General features: G+C 39.8%; 1 protein-coding gene across 6 annotated transcripts in view; it reads right to left on the reverse strand.

The window, feature by feature from the left end:
- The window catches only part of TESPA1 (thymocyte expressed, positive selection associated 1), a 69,608-nt gene that overhangs the window by 16,709 nt on the left and 35,815 nt on the right, over positions 1-17,084 (reverse strand). The window contains exon 1 of one of the 6 annotated variants that reach the window (XM_039344728.1): positions 10,921-12,336. The exons of the other annotated variants lie outside the window; for them this stretch is intronic. The gene's annotated coding sequence lies outside the window, so the exon portion shown is untranslated. Of the gene's footprint in view, positions 1-10,920; positions 12,337-17,084 lie in introns of those variants that run through there. 6 annotated transcript variants of the gene reach the window in all.

A 17,084-nucleotide genomic window follows, 5' to 3' on the forward strand; every position in this document is an offset into this window, starting at 1 on the left:
GTATTTAAATAAAAATAAAAACAACAACAAAATAACAAAATACAAAGGCCTACAAATAGAAATAGAAAGACTGTGGCAAAGGCAAGCAAGGGTAGTACCAATAGTAATAGGGGCCTTGAGTGCAATCCCAAAACAACTGGAGCACCACTTGAACACCACTGGCATTGACAAATTTGCCATTAGTTAATTACAAAAGGCGGCTTTACTAGGAACTGCTTCCATCCTGCGACGATATCTATAATACCATCAAACATCCACATCTGCCTATCCCAGGTCCTTGGTAAGGACTTGATAGGTAGACAAAAATGCCAAATCTAGTCTGAACATCTGGCTGACAATGCGATGATTAGTAATAATAATAATAATCATCATCTGATTACAAGCAGCGGCATGACAAAGTAGCAACAATGGTGCATTGGAAGATCTGCAAAAAATATCATTTGCCTGTAAGCAAAAACTTTGTCGATAAGAAAGACAAAAAAGTCTGGATAGTGGATGTGGCAGTGCCTGGAGACAGCAGAATAGACAAGAAAGAACTGGAGAAGATAACAAAATACAAAGACCTACAAATAGAAATAGAAAGACTGTGGCAAAAGCAAGCAAGGATAGTACCGATAGTCATAGGCTCCTTGGGTGCAATCCCAAAACAACTGGAGCACCACTTGAACACCATTGGCACTGACAAATTCGCTATTAGTCAATTGCAAAAGTCGGCCTTACTAGGAACTGCTTCCATCCTGCGACGATATCTGTAATACCATCAAACACCCACATCTGCCTATCCCAGGTCCTGGGTAAGGACTCGATAGGTAGACAAAATGCCAAATCCAGTCTGAACATCTGGCTGACTGTGCGATGATCCATAATAAAGTTGGAAAGTACTGTGGAGGTCTTCTAGTCCAACCCCCTGCTCAGGCAGGAAACCTTGTACCATTTCAAACAAATGGTTGTCCAATCTCTTCTTAAAAACTTCCAGTATTGGAGCATTCACAGCTTCCACCAATCAATTGTTCTAACTGTCAGGAAATTTCTCCTTAGCTTTAGGTTGCTTCTCTCTTTGATTTTTGTATTTTTATTTTTGCACTTTTTGAATTTGGGCTGGTATGGGGTTGATATGTTTTGTTGCTGTTTAAAGGTGTTCTGTCTTAATTTTTATGAGCTTTATTCAGTGGTGGTATTCAAATATATGAACAACCAGTTCTTTGTATGGATGCCACTTCCGGAAGACCATTCTGGGTCTGGGCAACAAAAAATTAGCTACCGGTTCTTGCCGAAGTGGTGCGAACCGGCTGAATCCCACCACTGGCTTTGTTCTTTGCTTTGGGATTTTCAAGCTATAAAATTAATAAAAGAGAGAGTGTCCTAAATCTTCATGTACAAGTCACCAGAGGGAGCAACAGAATAAATTCAAAATGAAAAGATTACACACAGGAATTTGCAGTGTGTACTTCAGCAAACAGACAAGAAGGAAACTCGTATCTGCATTTTTTTTCTTTTAATTTACGCTGTTATTCCCACTTGTAATTTATACCTAAAAATACATAATATACATAGGTAGCTTTCAGGAACGAAGAAAACCAGCTTTTACAAAATCTTAGATTTGTTCATTTTAAATTAATTTCCCTATACTGTGGGTTTGTATTTATATCCCATGCATATTGACTTCTTCCTCCTCCTTCTCTTTCTTCTCCCCATCTTAGTGGGTAACTATTAAATATATATATATCCCAATATTAATGTTCCGGATTTTCAGAACTCAACAAAAGCAGCAGATCTGATTTTCCTGCACTGAATATGGCTTACTTATGAACAAACATCTATACAAGTGCTCTGAAAATATATTAGGAAAGCAATAGGACACATGACAACTGCTTCAGAAACATCCTGAACTGACCTGGTTGATTAGCAATGAATGTTCCAACAAGTTTGGAGGGAGAAGTCAGAGAGGTCAAATCTGGATATTTAGAGATGGGTGTGATTTGCTGTTTCAGGATTTATCCACACCTTTCAGTTGCCTCTCTCCAGGACTGTTTCTAGACTACAAATTGTAGTGACTGATACATGAAAATGACAGTGTCTCTTTTATTGGTTGTATTGCTTGAAAAGCCCAAAACAAAAAACAAACACATAAAATATCAAGATGCGCCCCATAATAGAGTAGAACTGTGGGTGGCTCACAACAGCAAGAACAATACTCATAATTTTCAGAGCACAGTCTGCAGAGCATTTATCCTGCATCCCTTCCAAACTATAGGAATACTGTCAGGAGATTTGTCTTCAATACACACACACACACACACACTGCTACTGTCCAAACAGCCAAGTCTTTGCAGTTGTACAGCTAATAATGTAAAGGTAAAGGTAACAATTTCCCCTGTCTAGTTGTGTCTCACTCTAGGGGGCTATGCTTATCTCCATTTCCTATCCAGGGGAGCCAGTATTATCCGAAGACACTTTGTGGGTCATGAGGTCAGCACCGAGGCATATGGAACACTGTTACTAAGTTATGTTTATTCATCTATTATTTGTTTTCAATTTTAGATCATTAGTCATTTTCCTATTTCTAAATTGCCCACCTCAATAGTCCACTTTGTTAATGTAAATAATAGTCTTTATAGCCTTGGGTGCATTGATAGAATATGAAAGGCTGACCTATAATTGCCCATCTCTGGGGATTCCAGGGTAAGATTTTTAATTTGCTCCCCTTAAACAAAAAGTATCTTGCCTCCCTCATCTGTTTTTCATGTAACCTAAACTGTATCTAATACCAATCCAGCTAGAAATTACAAGCTAAATTGAACAGGGATCCAGAGAAGAGACATACATTGATTGCTGAATTCCCAGGGGAAAAAAAAAACATAGATTAGGGCAGTGATGGCAAACCTTTTAGAGACCAAGTGCCCAAACTGCAACCCCAAACCCACTTATTTATTGCAGAGTGCCAGGTGGGCATGGCCCACTGGGTGGGCATGGCTGTGGTGGTCATGGCAGATTGGGTGGGTGTGGCCAAGGTGGGCATGGTCACCTTGATGTTGCTCGTGGGGAGGGATGCCTTTGGGGGCCGGGCAGGATTGAGGGAGATCCAGGGGGTCTCTGGTAGGTGGAGTGGTGCATAGGAGGCTCATCCTGCAGGGTGAGGCGAGGCAGGGTGGGGGTGCCATTATCTCAGGGCAAGGCAAGGCAGAGGCCGGGGCAGCTGCTGCCTGACACCATCGGCCCCCGCACACAGAGGTCAGTGAGCGCATGGGGGCCAACAGTGTCCATCAGCAGCCATAGCCTGCCAGCCCCTTGACTGGTGCATTCTGGGGCTCCGTAGCCCACCACCAGCAGTTCAGAGAAGTGCCCAAAGAGAGGGCTCTGAGTGCCACCTCTGGCACGCGTGCCATAGGTTCGCCATCACTGGATTAGGGCTACAGTATTGTGTTGTTTGCACAATTTCCAGCAGGAAAGAGTAAAGCAGTATTTCTCAACCTTGGCAACTTTAAGATGCATGGACTTCAACACTCAGAATTCCCCAGCCAGCCCTATTGGCTAGGGAATTCTGGGAGTTGAAGTCCACACATCTTAAATGTTGCTGAGATTGAGAAACACTGGAGCAAATAAAGACTAAAAGCTCTTCTGCTCTACAGATCTGAAAGTTCCTCACATTCAACCCCAAGCAACCTTTTCCAGTAGTGTCGCCCTGAAATGTCACATTATTATTTCACTAATCACCTCCAGTCAATTTGTATTGTAGAATATAAACAAGAAGACATGGAATGTGAAAGATTTCATTTCTGAAGTGACACATGTACCACCAACAAACTGAATACAAATTATGTTACCGCCCTTCTCATTGCCCACCCACCCCAGATCATTTGAGACACATTGTCCATATAAACAGGAAAAACACTCTATTTATGAAGATGCCATTTTTATGACTTCTTTGTGTTGTTACTGTTCTAAAGAAAGCTTTTCTAAAATTCTAAATTTCCAGATTCGGCCACAGTTTTGTTCCATACGGTATTAATCTTGTGAACTCTCAAGTTTCCTCCTTCTGCTATATATTCAAGCCAGACAGTGATTAACATTTATATGTATTTATATGTAAGGGTGTAGGTATATACATACATTGTATATAGCATGTTTATATGTGTTATGTGTATACTTTTGAGAGCAAGCAACAGAATTTCGTTTTTAATGTGTGCCTACAGTAAAGAATGACAATAAAGATTATCTTATCTATCTAAAAGAGAGGAAGATAAAAGTGGCTTGGAAACATTGCTAGGCCAGCCATTCATCATTGGAATTGCAAGTATCTACATGAAATTATGGGCATCTTCTCCCCAGTTCTGGAGAGGAGGCATCCTTTGCTACAGCAAAGATCGCAGAGAATATTGTGCTATGCAAATACACCTTCTAAGAAATATAGGAATTGTAGAGAGGGGTTAGGGAGAAGAGGAATAGGAAGAAACCGGTGACTGGGTCAATATTCCAGAATATAGTATACATGTAGCTATCCTACTTACAAGAAAGTATTCTCCAATGAAAACCTTCAAGTTTGCCACACTTCTGTTGCACACCTAAAGTACACCATACAGATCTGCGTAATCTGGGCCTGTTGCCTCTCCCAAGAAAACTGGCTCAGCCATAAAATGAAATTCTTCATGATTCGTGAGAACTTAAGAACTGAATAAAAAACAAAAATCAAAGAACTTGTCGTGATTCCGTGCCAGCCGGTGTTCCCAACAGCTGAGTCTGAGGAATCTGAGGAGGAGGTGGAGGAGGCATTTGAAGGGCCATCAGGGTCAGAGGGAGGCTCTGATGAATTACAAGACTCAAGGTTTGATGAAGAGCCTGGGCCCTCCAGTCGTGTTCCTGATGAAGCTCAGCTGTGTAGGGAGAATGAGTCAGACTTGGAGGACTCACACCTGATGGAGATGCCGATCAGCAGCAGTCAATACGACAATTCCAGGGAAAAAGGAGAAGGCACTGAGAGGCAACGTCCTGGGACTGCTGTATAAAAAGGGGAGGTGTGGGCGGTGCTGGTTGCTGAAGGCAACCGTTTGCAAAGTACTTCATGGGATCATGTTCTGTTTGTCTTGCCGGTGACTGCTTTTCTGTTTGCATCGTGTTTCATGTGGACTATTTCCTCCATTTGGATTGTGTTTTGCTGCTTTTGTTTCTGGACTATTTGACAGGTTTGTCACCCATATTAAAAGGGTTTTTTTTTTTTTTAAAGTCTCCAGCCTATTTTATCAACAGGAGTTTGGTCCTTGTGCCTTTAACAAGGACGGCTATAGGCTGGGATTGAACAGAACTGATGGATGCAGTTTGGCAGAAATCCCCAATTCACATTTCATTTGAATCAATTACCAATCGATTTGCTATTTTCCCGATAATGAGGTCAGACTATTCAACCACTGACATCGGGTTTTTTTTTAATTATTATTATTCCCAGCTCCTGATGACTCTGGGACACGCCAGATTAAAATAGAGATACACTCCCTGAGAAGCTCAAGATAATATTTTGTGGAAAATAATATGGTTGCTTATCATTGCTTTTTAAATCAGGAACTGGCTAATGTAACAGTTCAGAATAACTATCCTAAAGGTGTTTTTTTCACAAAGCAACTGGACTTTCTTATTTTTCTTTGAAGACATTTCGCTTCTCATCCAAGATGCTTCTTTGGCTCTGCTTCTTGGATGAAAAGTGAAACATCTTCAAAGAAAAACAAGAAAGTCCAGTTGCCTTGTGAAAAAGCACCTTTGGGATAACTATGATCTGGATGACTGGGAATCTCCCTAGATATTCAGAATAACTAGTTAATCAGCAAGCAATAACTGGCCATGTCTTTGAACCAATTGCTCAGACATATCCTCGATCTTGAATCTGTGTACCAAAGAATGGGAGAAAAACAATTTATATTTGGAATTACCAGGAGCTGAAAAGGGACTGTCTTCATGGAAAATAGCTTTGGTATTCAACTTGCTATGCGCTCGAGACTTCAAAGGCCCACTCAAAGACTGAAGAGGAGCAGGCCCAAGGCAGCAAAGCTGGTGAAATAATATATATATGGAAACAGTGAAATAATATATGTGGCTAGCATCTAAAGAAGGAAAAGAATCACAGCACTTTGGTAGCACCTCCAATATTTCTCTGAGCCTCTGAAGTGAAACTTTACAAAGATTTACTGCCATGTAGAGAGAAAGGAAGCAAAACAAATATCTCCCCCCCCCCCAAAAAATGTAAGTTTCCAGTGCTTTTTCATCCAATATAAGCTAAATAAAAAATAATGGGTTTTCATTGCTTAGTATAGTGTGTGACAGACTGTATGAAAAGAAAGAGGCTTTGTTGGTCCACCATTGATCCTTCAGGATTAACTTTGATTCTTTTCAGAATCAGCTTCACTATTTGCAATCGTAATTAGCAAATAATGATGTAACTATTATGACTAACAGTAGGCATCTCCCAATGAAAAGTGATGTGAAGAATCTATTAGCGGCCGCTCACCCGTATGGCAGCTGTCCTTCCTATCATATCCCCTGTGCTAACTGGCTGCTTTCAGGTGACATAGATGCTAACCAAGATCAAGAGAAGAGGCCCCTTTTTTGTCATTTGCCTCCCTAGTAACTCTTGTTGCACCAAATTCCATTGTTTCCCCTGGAATCATATTTGGACAGATAATATGGAAATCAAAGACTGAGGATGAAAATACAGGTAGTCCTCAATGCACGACCACAATTGAGCCCAAAATTTCTGTTGCTAAGTGAAATGTTTGTTAAGTGAATTTTGCCCCATTTTACAACCATTCTTGCCACAGTTGATAAGTGAATCACTGCAGTTATTAAGTTAGTAACATGGTTGTTAAGTGAATCTGGCTTCCCCCATTGACTTTGCTTGTCAGGAGAACACAAAAGGTGATCACATGACCCTGGGGAAACTGCGACCGTCATAAATATGAGTCAGTTGCCAAATGTCTGAATTTTAATTAATGACCATGTGGATGCTGCAATGGTCATAAGTGTGAAAAACAGTCGTAAGTCACTTTTTTCAGCACCGTTGTAATGTTGAGCAGTCATTAAATGAACTGTTGTTAAGTCGAGAACTATCTGTATAACAGATACTTCTAACATGATAGCAGGGTCTGCCCATTCCTATAAACTTCGGTATGGCTTTTTCTGATTTAGACTCATGTGCCTCATCTTGTGGACATCCAGATTTCTTGGCTACATATCCCAGCATTTCCCTGATAGAGTGGCTGGGAGTAACAGGGGTTAGAATCCAGAACACAATTCAGATCCAAATGGCTCTGTTTGGATAAGTGCTGTGAAGTACATTTATAACTGGCTTTAGATGTTTGGCCTTCAATATGAGCTGCATTCATCATATCAAAGAATGACAAGCAACGTCCTTATCACAAGCAGCAGTTAAGACATTGGAGAAGTTTGTTTCCTGTCTGCAGTTTCAGCTGAAAGTTGCAGATTCTTGATAAAGCCTGCGACAAGGGTTGGGTGAAATGCCCTGGTATCTTTACGTCCAAAGTGGACATCATTTTTCAGACACTATTCAGCCATTTTAATCTGTGAAACTTAATCAGGGAATAAAGAACAACACCAAAAATATATTTTCCTCTATCTTTCAATCCAAAATTATAAGAAAAATTCAATAGAAATAATCTCCAGGTATTTTGCAAAATCAAAAAATACAGAATCCAGTGGTGAGAGTCTAATGTCTCTTCACCACCACCCCGAACGTTACCATGCTTTCCATATGGAAGGGATGAAGATTATCCAAAACAACATATATCAAAGAGAAAAAAAGGGAAAAAGCAATTAGAGTCCAGCAAGGGGTTGAAATAAATCAGCATTCAACCACTGATTAACTTTTAAAGCAAAGAGCAAAATAAAACAATAAGATCAAAAAGTGAAAAATAAAATCCCGGCATGCTTAGAAAATGAAACTGTTTGATGGGAAGATGGATATGCCAGTGACTTCATATGCTTCCAGAGGGAATTGGAATCTTCAAGACCCCCCCCCCGCTTCCCCACTGGATCCACAATCATCCAAAAGTTGTCTCAGGTCACTCCTAAGTGTTCCCATTTAAAACCAGGGAGCAGCACTGCCAAAGAATCAACTTTAGCAGTGAAATCAGCAGATCATCAGGAAGAGAGAAAAAAAAGAAAACCGTATCGATCAGCAGCCATCTTGGGAGGAGGGGCTAAAGCGGATATCTTTTTTGTCACATGGACTATATATAATGGAATGTATGTACTTATGATTTAAAAAAAAAACCAATGTTTGTGGAATGGTGGGGGATATAATCCTTTGCCCTCACCAAATCAGAAGTTTTGCTGTTTGCAATAGTAGCAAACATTTAATAGAATTCTGGATCATAGTAGGATCAATAAAAATAAAAAGTTATTTTTTTAATCCTTGTACCTTTAACAAGTAAGTACAAAGAATTTCCTGTTTGCATTAATATTAAAATCAAAAGAATATGGTCTAAGCAAAATTAGAATCATCTTATTGGGGTGATAAGCAGCTGATAAGTGGGCATGTTTGGGAGCAAGACAGGATAACTTGAGATACTGCTATCATCTCCCATTATGAGCCAAGCTGGGCACAGCTGCTGGTAGCTAAAATCAGTGCTTTTTTTGTTATAGAATGCACCGGAATGGAGTTCCGGCACCTTTTTTCAATGGATTTTCCAAGTTTTAAAAGTAACTTTTGAAAATTTGATGTTTGGTCCACATGAACTTGAATCGCCCTGTCGAGTATAGCAGGTCGGCAGCAAAATCATTAAAACGGTGCATGCGGGCTGCTTGTGTGTCGAGTCCGATGCATGCGTACTTCATCCGTGCTGGTTGTGATGGTGCTGCTCAGCTTGTGACACTGCTTGGCTTGTGACTGGTCGTGTGGTTGCACACTGAGTGCTTACTGCGGGCGGCAATCATCATGTTTCGTTACACAACTGGCATGTGTGTGTGTGTGTGTATGTGTGTGTGTGTGTGTGTGTGTAGTGATTGACTACATGTGAAAGGTAAATAATTTCTTTATTTTAAAAAATCATTGGTGAATAGAAAATTTTTTTTAATTATTAGTGTAAATTTTACTATGAACATTTGCCTTAAATACAATAAATTAAATTTATGTTAAGAACTGTATATATAATTTTTTTAAATAAAAGATTAACAAGATGTGGGTTCCTGCACCTTTTTTCTTACAAAAAAAGCACTGGCTAAAATTCAAACATATCTGGAAAGACAGAAGTTGCCTAAAGAACATATGAAGGACCAGCCTCAATTAAGGTCTCAGGTCTGAATAAGAAACCGTATTACATGGCAGAAGAAATAGAAATAAAATGTTACAATATATGTTCATGTGACCATCACTCTTAAGATATTATCAGAGAGGCTCTGGTCCAATCCTTTTCTTGAAAAACCTTCTGTTAGACCCAGCCTAGATTTTTATACATCAGCAGTTGAAACTACAGACAGAGATGGGGAAGTTCTTTTTTTTCATATTAGGGTCAGTCCCATTTCACTTTTGGTTTCATACACCTACATCACAGCTACCGAAAAAGAGCATTAGGAGCTTATAAACAGATGACAAGGGCTCCTGCCTCAAGATTAAGCAATCTGCCTATGTCAGAGTTAAAAAGGCTGGGGTCTTCCAAATGTTTCTTAACTGGAGAAGCTCCCAATCCATGCGGATGGTGGCCAATGAGGTTCAAGGTTCAAAATCTTTGGAGGCATCAAGTTGTCTGCCTGTGTCTATCATAAAATGGACCCCAGAAGAGAGCAAGGACCAACAGGTGTCAACATTTCCAATATCAATCACAGTGGCTAAGTTTGTACAACATGCTAGATTAGGCTAGAATGGGACCAGGCCATTATTATGCATTGCTTGAGCATGCTCTGTGCATCATGCATTCACATTAAGCCATACTACTAGTAGGATGTTGCATATTACATGAACACAGCAATATTTTCTCAACCTACAGTGGGGGATTAATGTGTTAAGTGAAATCAGCCAGTGGTTATTTCTAATTAAGTAATTACGGCTGGCCATAACACACAATAGAATACTGATTGTTTTGCTGGGGTGCTAATATAGGATGGGGCTAAAGCAACAGTAGGCAACCTGGTGCTTTTCAGATGATCTTGACTGCAGCTACCGAAAGCTATAGAGTCCCAGAATCACTTCAGAATGAGATGGTGGCAAATAAATTTAATAAATAAATAAATAAATTTAATGAATAGATAAATAAATTTAATAAATAAATAAATAAATTTAATGAATAAATAAAATAAAATAAAAAATGAAATGAAATGAAATGAAATACATACATACATACATGCATAAAGCCACAACCAGCAGAGACAATGGTTGAATGATGGGGATAGTAACCAAAGCAGCTATAAGTCATCAAGTTGCTTAGCTCTGTGATAGAAAATTATTTTTTAAAAAATATGGGAATTTGAGAATCTAATATATATAATGATCCATATAGTCAGCAAAAGCCTAGCTTAATCTAGGGCAGGGGTAGGCAACCTTGGCTCTTTTATGACTTGTGGACTTCAACTCCCAGAATTCCTGAGCCAGCCAAGGTTGCCTACCCCTGGTCTAGAACCTGATCATCTCAGCCATAACAACTGTAGTTCTGGGAACTGAAACCCTGAATTTCAAGTGTGGAGAAAGTCGCCTTGCATCAGAGTTCAATTTATTTCTTTTGTGCCTTTGGGAGCCTTGTCCTGAATTGAGCCATCATCAGCTTCTTGTTCTACACACAACCAGTTCTACCTCCCCACTATTTTCCTTACTCCCCGCTCTATTTTTATCTCAGTTTTAAGTTTACGATCAAAACCAAGAACCCTCTTCCCCAGATCTCAAAATACCACAAGCCACACCTTGAGTCTCCTGATGCCATCACTTACCATCCAAGACAACTGTTGATGGTCTCAGAAAGATCTGCTCATGGAGCCGGACCCTCTTCCTAAAGAAGTCCCATCCATCCTGGTCTTTAGCATGGGGCTAATAAATATTGCTGCCAACCTCTGCCCTCCCCCGACCATATCTGCGTCAGCAGAGAACAGAGGAAGCAGATCTGTTTATAAGAGGAAACTTTATCTATGTAAGTACTCATCCGTGTGAGCATGTTTCTTTTCATGTAAAACCTCAAACAGTGCCCTACATCCGCATTCGCTCAACCCAATGAGGAAATGCTTAATGAGCTGCCAAGTGATGGCAGCAAGGAGAAGCCTTCAATTCTTCAGCACACTTGCTCATTATTTTTTATACATGCAGACAACTTTTTCTGAAGCTCCTTTAGCTCTAAAATAACCTTACTCTCAAGAGAAATATCCTAGATCTCTTTTAAATGCAGATGGCAAGTAGAATCCTCAGTATATTCATTAGCGCTGAGAATGCAAAGTCTTTACACCGGTGGTCCCCCCCCCCCCAATTTGCTAACTCCAAAACACATAGGGGTCATCTTTGCTGGAACATCCTATTGAGGTTCAGTGGGGTAATGGTTAAGGATTAGGTTAGAACTGAGTAGATGTAGTCACTGGGTGACTTTGATCAGTATCGTTCACTCAGCTCAATGTATTTTATAGGGTTGTTGCTGAGGCAAGACATAAATCTAACAACAACAACAATACAACCTAGCAACTCTAAGAATTATTCCTTAGTACTTGTTATGCTGCATGGAAGTTTGGGGAATTGAAACACACATCTGGGAAGTGGCAGATAAGGAGTTAAAGTTAAATGGCTGTTGGGAATGATAGGGCACTTCCATGCCACTAGTGTTTCTACTCTTCACTGCCCACCAAGGCAAATGGTCATGATTATCCACTCAGAGTACCACCATAAATTTTGGATGTTAAATGCTATAGCAGGAGAAAAAAGGGCTCCCACTTATGGAGGTGCAAGATGGATGAAGCAAGAGTTCCCACCAAGGGAGAAACTGACTACATTGAAACTATGGAACACTTCCAGAAAAAGAAGGAGCTTTATTACGATTTTGTATGCACAACGATAGAGACAGGCATAATCAAACTCAGCTTGGTTCTTTTTACGATCAGTGACTTTTTTTAATTCATTTCCTCTTAATCTTAGTACATCAAATGAGTCAAACCACCTTTAAGATGGAGGATAATTCCATAACGATTTAGTTTGTCCTGACCAAAAAGGTCTGAAGGCCATGGATTAAGGTAGCATATGTTCTCAAAGCCTCAGTCTCCCCTCTTCTTTGTGGCAGCCCCTCAAATGTTGGAATACTGCTATCATGTCACCCGTTTCTTCTTTTCTTTAGACTAGCCAAACCCAAGTCCTGCAGCTGTTCTTCATATGTTTTAGTCTCCAGGCTTTTGATCATCTTAGCTGCTCTTCTTTGAAATTTCTCCAAAGTCTCAACCTTTTTTTTTTTTTTTTTTTTTTTTGTAGCATGGTGACCAAAATTGGTTGCAGTATTCCAGGTGTGGTCTTACTAGGGTTTTATAAAGTGGTACTAGTACTTTGTGTGATCTTGATTCTATGCCTCTATTTATACAACCCAGGACTGTATTAGTTTTTCTGGCTGGTGCTATACACTGCTGGCTCATAGATGGATGAGGTAGATGGATGACACCTTCAGCCATTGTTATTCCTCATGAATACTGCCTATCGGCAGAGTCATTTATCTTTGTGTGTATTTGGAGAGTCTACATTATGGTTGCCTAGTTTCTGATTTTTCCTGCTGCTCAACATAAAATTGTAGAGGAGGGGGCATATAGCCACCACAGCCAATAGTGGCCAGTAGGAGCTAACCAAATCCCCTGCTATGTCTTCATGTCACTACTAAAGTGTTACAATCATCGATCAATCAAGGGTTGTTTTGGGAGAAGATGGAAAATACTACATTAACATCCAAAGTTAGTTAATGTCAACTATGGCTTGGAAATGTGCTGAAATCTGTCATGAAGACATATTCATAAGAAATAGTGAGGAAACATCAAGTTATATTTAATGGGACAAGTGATAAACTCAAAGAAAGCCTTCTAGATTCTGAAAACAAACTAGAAAAAAATGGTCCCACCCATTGGAGCACTTCCCTCTTCAAAAATAGTCAAGGCTACTCAAACTTGCATTAGTGGCCCAGTGGTTAGAATGCAGTATTGCAGGCTAATTCTGCCTACTGCCAGGAGTTCAATTCTGACCGGCCTTCCATCCTTTCAAGATCGGTAAAATGAGGACCCAGATAGTTGGGGGCAATATGCTGTCTATGTAAGGTGCTTAGAGAGGGCTGTAAAGCGCTATGAAGCAATATATAAGTCTATGTGCTATTGCTATTGCTAAACTAGAGTTCTATCCATGAAGGCAGTGACACAGGGCTCCCAACCATTTCCAGAGGAGAGAGGCACTTATCGAATCATTAAGCTGACTGTTTAAAACAAGCATCAAAAAGGCATTTGGACCTTCTAATTTTCTGGCTTGGTAGCTTTGGGATTCCAAAGCTGGAATAATACATACTAACGAATAGCTGCTGCTGAATTTAATTGGAAAAAAGCAGAGGCTTAATGTTTAGAGGGATTGTGGGTACAAACACTGAGTTCTACATTAACAGTTGGCATGTTAAATGAATTTCCATCAATAACTGAAAATCCTTATATAGGAACTACATGGGACCCATTTATACCCTGAGGCAGATGAAGAAAAAAGTGGGAATGCTATTTTATGCACTGTGCCGAATCTTAACAATGAACACTGGAATGCTAGTTCTTATCAAGATATTGAAATATAATTATGAAATCAAATACTGCCTTTTGGATTGAAACATTCGGGTGAGCTTAAAATGCATTATAAGAGATAAAGGAAGGAAGACATTTTCACTCGGATTCCCAGGCTTAAAAATATATGCTTGAAACTCAGTTCTGAACACAAAATTCAATTTGAATATAAAACATTGAAACGAACTACTCATGTTAATGCTATATGAACCCACTTTTTCTCCAGGCAATTCAGACTGCCTCTTTCCTTCTGCCCTCACCATTACTTCTGCTCACACAGCAGCCAGGAGCCTAGAGGTGGAGAGTGACTCAATTTACTTTCCTGACTAAAAGGAGGTCTGAACCGATGTCTTGCTAGTTATATTTCAGCAAGTTAATGTTTGATCTACTGTAGAATATTTGATCAACTGTAGAAGGTACGAAACTGTGAATGAGGTGATGAGATCTGTTCTTTTCATTCTTCCCAACCTAACAAAAGAAAAATGAATGCGAAGGGACATAGGTCTCTGCTTCTCTGTCCCTATCAGAATACCCTGAAAACAGAAACAGGTTCAAATTTAATGGAGAGTGAGAACCAGGAAAAGGAAGATGGCGTTCACCAAGGTCAAGGCAGTGGCTTCAGAGAAAATAAATCCAGAAAACTTCCTCCTTGTGTTCCTGTGCACTTAGGAGTAACAGCTTTGAAGGTTGCAGATAATCCTCAGTTTACTACTGCAACCAGGATCAGCATTTCTATTGTTAAGCAAAGCAGTTGTTAAGTGAATTCAGTTTTCCCCATTGATTTTGTTTGTCAGAATCCAGCTGGGCAGGTCGCAACTGTCAATCATGTCACCTTGGGAAGCTGCAACTGTTGTAAATACATGTCGGTGGCCAAGTGCCCAAATTTTAATCATGTGGGATGCTGGTTATAAGTGTGAGGACTGATTGTAAGCCACTTTTTTAATGCTTTTGTAACTTCAAACAGTCACTAAATGAATGGTTGTACATCAAGGACTACCTGTATTGTCTATCAAGAATCAGTTGAAATGAATTTATTGACTGTCCTTAAATTTTTTAAAAAAGGATTAAATTTAACCCTCCAGAGGGCCTCTCAAGTACTCAGGCAAAAGTCCATTTGATAATTTTATGGTGTAGCAGATCATGAAAACACAACCAGGATGGACAAGGGATAATAAGACAGCATAACTGATTCCAATTTTTCTGGTTTACAAGACAGAACAAATGGCACTCAGAGGCTTTTATGGGATGGATAAGCACATTTCCCAACAACTTTTATGCAATTTACATAGCTCCATTTTTAGCTGCACTCAGATCTTCAGGCAGTCAAAGTTAAAGCCATTGAACTCAAAGCTGGATTAAAGAGGGAAAATGTGGATCTTGCCAGGCTTCTTTGGCCAACATTCCAGGTCACTCACTGCAGTGTGGAGAGAGAAATATATATTTGCTATATATATCTGTAGCAGGAAGTCAATTTCCAGATTCAGGGACATATACATACTGAAATTCATCAACTGTGCATGTAGTTAGAGAAATGTTTAATGGTGACTTAAACCTTGAGTCCCTGGAATTGAAGATTTCCTCTGACACTACTATGTCAATCAATCAATCAATCAATCAATCAATCAATCAATCAACCTTCCTTATGATCAAGGACCAGCATGAGGAGGGTGGAGTACAAATAATAAAATAAAATAATAAAATAAAATAATAAAATATAATAAAATAAAATAATAAAATAAAATGTTAAAAATATTTTAAAAACAGAAAACTAAAGATTACATAAAAGGCTAAAAAAATCTAAAAATATATTTTCAAAAGTAATAATGGGCATTAAAAACATAAACTAAAACTATCATGATACAAAACACTCCATAATAATGGTCTTGATGTTCACATATTTGTTATACGTTGTCTTCTGACACATTGTGAGTGCTGCTGCACAAAATCTTGCAAGACTATATGTCGTAGCAGAGTTGGTATCTGAGAGCATCAGGGAGGTATAAAATTACCCTATGCACCCTCAGTATTTATAGAAGTAATAGTAAAATAAAACTAGTATAAATGTCTGTCTAATATGCGCATTGAAAATGTACATGTTCTGCAATAGTGGGGAATATCTGTAGCTTGGGTGTGGGATGAGGGTGAAGGTTCGTTCTCCGGGCTTGTGGGTTGGTTTCTGAACATTTCGCTACAAGGCTAGGTACCACTGTCAGCTGGTCAAATGCCCACACCAACACCAAACAGCATCAGTTTGATGGGAGCAACACTAAATCATTTGCCACGTTACCACCCGCCCCGCTTGTGAGTTCATCGAAGCCTGGCACTCCACAAGCAATTCCATCCACAGACACATCGGCCTACAGCCTGCCTACGAACCCCTCAGAATCCAAATCAACCACATAGCCAGCCAGAGACAGCACCAATACTCAATCAACCCACGCAAGCCCTCTCCCCACCAGCAGTTCACCTCCCAATGACCCTGACCTGAGGTAACCTCCCCATCACAAGACCCATCACAAGCCTCCCACTGGACTCACACCTGACCCATCACAAGACCCTCACCTGACACAACCACACCTGAAGCCCTTATAAACAGAAGAACTCTGACACTGATATCCCTAGACTCTACTGAAGATGTTACCTAGCCTGGTAACTAAATGTTTGGAAACCAACTCACAAGCTTGGAGAACAAAACTTCACCCTCGTTGTACATGTTCTATTGTTTCTATGAGTCCAGAGCCACAGGGGCATTGTCCCTCTGTGCTCTCAGTGCTCTTTTAAGGCCAACATGACATGGAAACATAGCCTGCTTTACCTGGCTAGGTAGCACCTTCAGTATTAGAAGGGAGTGGAGTTTGCACCCTGTTTGTATATACAGCTCCTTGCTTGCCAGTGTCGATTGCAGTATTGTTTTCTTCTTGGTAGTTCCTTGATTAGGCTGCTGTTTACTGCATATTTATTTGCCTAAATTGGTAATTCCTGGATTAGGCTGTTATTTATTCTTGATTGTTTGGTTAATCCTGGTATTAATCTTTGCTTATACTAGTGCTGATTGCTGGCGAGGACCTCTTCTGTTTTGTTTTGTTTTGTTTTGTTTTGTTTCCTGATTAGCTTTTTTATTGTCTCTTTTGAATACAGGTAGTCCTCAACTTATGACCATAATGAAGCTCCAAAATTCCATTGCTAAGCGAGACATTTCTTAAGTGACTTTTGTCCCATTTTATGATTTTTCATACCACAGTTGTTAAGTGAATCATTGCAGTTGTTAAAGTGGGTATCACGATTGTTAAATGAATCAGGCTTCCCCCCTTGACTTTACTGGTCAGAAGGTC

The sequence above is a fragment of the Crotalus tigris genome, unplaced genomic scaffold, assembly GCF_016545835.1.
Source record: "Crotalus tigris isolate CLP2741 ecotype Arizona unplaced genomic scaffold, ASM1654583v1 scf7180000017937.1871474, whole genome shotgun sequence".
Classification (NCBI taxonomy): Eukaryota; Metazoa; Chordata; class Lepidosauria; order Squamata; family Viperidae; genus Crotalus; species Crotalus tigris.